This window comes from Sphaeramia orbicularis, chromosome 3 (assembly GCF_902148855.1).
Source record: "Sphaeramia orbicularis chromosome 3, fSphaOr1.1, whole genome shotgun sequence".
NCBI lineage: Eukaryota > Metazoa > Chordata > Actinopteri > Kurtiformes > Apogonidae > Sphaeramia > Sphaeramia orbicularis.
The window spans coordinates 46,624,179-46,630,319 of record NC_043959.1 but is presented as its reverse complement, the minus strand read 5'-3'; positions in this window follow the sequence as shown (position 1 = coordinate 46,630,319).

Below are 6,141 nucleotides of genomic sequence, written 5' to 3'. Positions count from 1 at the left end.
CCTCTGGCAGGCCAGCTTTGGTCCGTGGGCCGTATGTTTGACACCCCTGGTTTTGAGAGAGCTGACTTTTCTCTAATATCAGAGGGTGAAACTGTCTGAGATGGTAAACAAATACACATGCAGTTGTTAAATGGCTCTAGACGGGATGGGTTTGAGTCTAGAATCAGCTGCAATTTATCTAATGTTTGTTTCTAATTTAGTAGGATATTAGTTCAATTAATGCTTAATGTGTTGTTAGAACACGACACCAAATATCATGAGAGTTTTCTTTAACACCTACCACATTACCAACACATCATCCACTAAACCGTTGGACTTCGACCTACATTCATGCTCTAAGTCGGAGATAAAACATAACATATTGTGACACACATTGGTGTCTGTATCATGACGTGTGAGTTTTATGTCTTTGGTGACATGTAAAAAGAGAAAAATGGAATGACATCGTTGAATGCACCATTCATTTTTAGATGCTGGATTCCAGTCAGTTTATCTCAGGGTGAAATTTATTTTAGAAGTGAGGATTAACAACTAACTGTAACTAATCCTGTTATCATGGAAGTTGTTTTTAAGTATCTTGTTTATTGTCGATAGATATATTGTTATCATCATTCCAGTAGTTCAGTGAAATGAAATTGTAATCCTGCCAGTGCAGTCATGTCAAACAACCTTCAAAAACAGAAATAAAATGTTGAGTAAAATTTAGAATGTACATAGAATGAAAAAAGCCTGTGAGAGGGCACGCAATCCCTCAATTAACACTGGGTTTTCAGATCTATTTTAATAAAAAACTAAAGGGTTCCAGTCAATGTGTGTTAAAAAAAAATCCATAAAGATGGATGTATCTCTTGGCAACAAATGTATACAAGTATAAAAATCTACTACACAAGTAGGAGAAAAAAAAAAAAAAAGAAAAAAAAAAAGTAGTGTGAGATACTCCCTGGTAAAATGTCCAAATAAAAGAGGATACACAAGCAAAGGTGTTAGAAAAATGGGCAATGATGACTGGGAGTACAGTTGGTGTCAGCTGCTGCCTTATTGGTACAGACAGCTGCCTGTCAGCCAGCTGAGCCCATTAAGGCAAGAAAAAAAGAAAAAAAAAAAAAAAAAAAGAAAAAAAAATCTACTACATACAGACTCTGTATATATGTATGTATGTTGGCAGCTCAAATATTTCACACTTACTGCCATATGCAGGGTTTTTTTTTATTCTTTTACGACATCAGACTTAACAGACTAAGCGTAAACAGCATCATATAAAATGAATGTGGGTTAATTTGATGTATCTGTTTGGTATAAAAGTTGAAAACACACTATGGTTAATCTTAAAATGGTTCCTGAATTTAGAAATGTCCTAATAGTGGACTTATGTAGGTCACTCATGGAAGATATTAATCTTGGTGAAAGATTGCGGACACAGACCTTACAAACAATGTGTTTGTTTGTGTTTAATTTAAAACTGAAACTGTATTAGACTGAAGCCGCTCATACAGTCTGAACTAAGATTGGCACAGCTGATTTAATGCACACTTGACTGCACTCACCGGCAGATAGGCGCCACTGGCATGTGTCTGTCTCATAGCCTATTCAGGTTTTATGTTCTTCAGTCTACTTAATTTGGATCGCAAGATGAAAGCACTGATGATAAATGTTAAACTAACCTGTGTGTATGTGTGTCACCTTCTCTCCTCTTAGTCTATGGGGTGGTTTTATATGTTAAAATGGCTCTCATTCATTCACTACATGGACAAGAACATGAGGCCACCTTCATGTTGTACCTTCAGTAAATGTTATGACATCCCAGCCTGCATCCTCAGGTACTGATATGGAACTGGTCCCTCTTTACAGCTATAACAGCTTCCACTTCTCTGGGAAGGCTTGGCAAAAAATATTAGTGTGTCTGTGGGAATTTTTGCATCCAGAAAAAGATTTGTGAGGCTAGACACTGATGATGGATGAGAGGTCTTGGGCAACCATCTCTGTTCTAGTTCATCCCAAAGGTGTTTGATGGGGTTAAGGTTAGAGACAATCAAGTTTCCCCTAAACAAAGTCTTCCAGTCAGGGCTTTTTTAGATGTTGCTTTGTGTACTGGGGCAAAGTGCTGCTGTAACAGAGAAGGGCCTTCCCTGAACTGTACCCATGAGTCATTATAATCGTAGTGTTGTCCAAAATGCTATAGTAAGATGTTAAAGACCAAAGAATACAAACATCTGCCTCTAGACAAAGATCAGATTGTTCCAAACCCTGGTACTTCCAATAGTCCTTCAAACCTGGGAGTTCTGGACTCTTACTGTAGATCTGTAATGAGTCTCTTAAGATGAGATGCTACAGATACTTCAGTTGACAGCATCAATAATGCTGCAGTTTGTGACACCAATTTACAAGAGAATCATCAAAAAGAGAAAACTGAAATGGCTTTCATTCCATTCTCACAGACAAAGTCACTGTTTTCTGTTCATTAGCCAAATTCTTATTGGGAAATCTCTGTCGTATCTACAGACACTTCTTAATATTCACAACACAGATGTCAGTCTGCTTTCCAGTACCTTCATCAGTCTCCCCACACCTAAAGCCTGTACTTCCTCTGGTTGCTCTTCTTGTCAGTTTTCTGTTTCAGATGGCTGGAATCATCTATAACAGACCTTAAAACTTAGCCCCTTCATTCCACTCTCCTCTTTTCATTGCAATCAACAGTACAAGACCATTTCTCTAGTTATCAGCATCCACTTCCTAACATATGTCATCATATATACTGTTTTACTGTGACTGTAAATTTTGTGAACATTACTCTCTTCTATTTCTTCATCAATAACAATTATTTTTTTAAATATATTTTAGAAAAAAAAACATACTGCACCTGCCATTGTTTGATTAAGGAACAGAAGTGAAGAATAAAAATTTGCAGAGCAACAGAAGAAAGAAAGAAAGAAAGAAAGAAAGAAAGAAAGAAAGAAAGAAAGAAAGAAAGAAAGAAAGAAAGAAAGAAAGAAAGAAAGAAAGAAAGAAAGAAGAAAGAAAGAAGCAGAGATGACACCAAAAGGAAGAATACACCATAGCAGTGTGAGTCAACAGTACATTAGATCTCATCCACTAATACCAAGACAGGTCCTTACATTTTTGGTGACATTTTTTGGCACCTGCTTATCAAAAGGAATCTTCTCCATTGTAACAACAGAAAGCATTTTGTTAAACCATCTCTTTTATCTAAGTGGTGATAGAGACTTTCAGTTCTTCAATAGTATGACTTTAGCTGCAGCCATACCTGTTTTGAGGGCCTGTTTGCAATGGGAGGGAGGGGCTGTTGTTCTGCCCATAGAGCCAATGACTTTGCTCTGAGATCCATTTGAATATTTCACACTAGAAATTTTCCAATAGCCTGTTTGCTTCTTGTAATATATTAAATGTGAATGTGTTTATCTAGCCAAGTATGGCACATAGTTTAATGAAAAAAGAGTATTTTTGAGTAAAGTTTTGTCTTCAGTTCATGTAACCAGAAAACAAACAATTAAACTAATTTCATTTTTAAACTAGAAAAGCACTCGGAGGGCACAGACCTCTGCCAAGGCAGATCAGTGTCGTTGTCCCCCCCGATCACCACCAAAATTTAATCATTTATTCCTTGTGGCATTATCAACGTTTCCTGAAAATTTCATGAAAACCTTCCATAACTTTTTGAGTTATCTTACTAACAGACAGACAGACAAAAAATCCGCCACCCCCCCGGTCACCACCAAAATTTAATCATTTGTTCCTTGTGCCAGTATCAACGTTACCTGAAAATTTCATCAAAATCCTTACATAACATTTTGAGTTCTCTTGCTAAAAGGCAGACAAACAAAGCAAAAAAACCCTCTGCAGTTACACTATGAGCCTCAACATTCCATGACTGTACCTGTGTAAGTGTATGTGGTTTTGTTCCTCATGGCTGTATTGTTGTGGTTCCCAAACACTTACACTGTGTAATAATACCACATAGAGTTAATTGGAATGTCTAGGAGGGAACAAGTATCATGAACTGACTTATTGCTAAAGTGGTGTCCTATTGCATTGTCCATTTGAGTGAGCTTTTTAGGGAGCATTCTTTCACAAATGTTGGCGAGGGTAGACTGCATGGCTAGTAGATAGACTTTATACACCTGTGACAATAGGACTGAATTAAACACCTAAATTCACTGATTAAATGAATTTAGGTGTTTAATTAAATGATGCTGTCCAATACATTTTTCCATGTAGTGTAATTCCCACAAATAGTGCATACTTTTTCATCATTGCTTTACATGTAAAAAATACAGGATGATATTTAGAACCTTTATTTGTCATTATAAATATATTTTACATGCAACACACACTGTTCTTGTTCTAGTTATTGTTACCATTATATTTATCACCATGGTTGTTATTGTTGTATTGTTGATATTTTCATGTGAAGGTCTTCGCCACCTTCTTCTTCCTTGCCCCCCCCCCCCCCCCCCCCCCCCCCCCATGTCAGGTCCAGGATTGAAATGTGGTTCAACAAAACTCATAATAAAGACAGTAGAGTATTAAAGGGAGCCTCATATATTTTATAAAGTTTCCTTTGACAAAGCCAATCTGTTCAGCACCAAAAGGCAGCGAGACTACCATTCTGCTGTTATGATGCTGGACAAGACAAGTTAAAAAAAAAATTACATGCAACACACATTGAAAGTGACCCTCTGTATTTAACCCATCAGTGGCTGAACATGCAGGATCACACCACACACTTGCAGACTAGGAGCAGTGCTTGTCATGTCAGGTGCTTGGGGAGTATATAGGGTTTAAGTGCCTTGCTCGAGGGCACATCAGCCAACAATTTCTCTGCTGGGGAATCTGATAAGCAGTCCTTTGGTCACAAGACACTTCTCCTTCCAGGCCACAGCTGCCCCCACTTACACATATAAATCCTTAGATAACATATTCCCTCTGGTGGAATTCTAGGATCATTATGGAAAGGCCAGACTTAAGTGTTTTGAACATTTGACCTTGGGGTAACAGTGTTTTCTTAAACAAAAAAGAAAAACAAAACAATCAAAGAAGACATACCTCACGTCGACCCTGCCTTTTGTAAGACAAGGCGGGCCACATTGTTGTGTGACAGTGACATGCCTCCTCTAGGTGACGGCGTGGGTGTGTGTCGGTACAGTGGAGTTACTTTGAACCAATCATCCTGTCTGGCCTGAAAATACTTGGCTACGTGTCAGAGCTGTAGTGTAGATCACTATAACCTAAATGTGCATTTTCTGCGTTAAAGCTTTTGTTTTTAATAATTACTTGCATTAGCGTGGATAATCCTTTTCACATTTCTGTAATAAGGCATTTTATCGGCTGAAACACTTCCTCTCCATACCAATCTGACATTAATCCCCAGTGAAAATATGAAGTCTGTTTGTAGAGATGCTGAAGCTACAAAGACAGGGCCAAGGCATCTGTAAAGAAACGCCCACATGAAAAAGAAAACAGTTTTAAATGGGTCATCAAGGCCCTTTGCCAAAAACTGATTCCAATGTCTTTTGTTCATACACCTGTTGTAATTACACAGGGGGAGGAAACAGTGTGACTCCAGCTTTGAAATAGAGCTACAGCAAAGTATCTTTAGATCTTACCCACATTATATTTATCTTCCAAGACAGTGACAGGATTATTAAGACTGTTACTGGCACAACAGATAAAGAAACAATCAGTTTGACATGAATCTTAACTGACATATCATTTTCAAAAGGTTAATAGAAAAGTGCTTATTGCTACTTCAAACCATCATCCACTAAACCGGTTGGTAACAGACAAACTAGTGCTAGAAATAGAGGTCCTACATTATTTTACATGTGTTTGTGTGTTATACATCCTGAATGTATTTAAATAGCTTTTATATCTAATCTCTCCCATTTTTCATTAAACTAATAGTGAATGAGGAGGTGATGTTAGAGTTAATAAATAACCCATAAAGACCCAAACATCCTCTGCTGACCAAAATCATCTACTGGTGTAAACTACGGACACTCAACACCATCACCATTTTCCTGCGGAAGCACAGCCCCAGTGCCAATTGGACTAGCATCTACTTGCAATTTGAAGGGCTTGTCAAAATTTGGTGCTGCCAACACCGGCGCAGAACATAGACCCTTA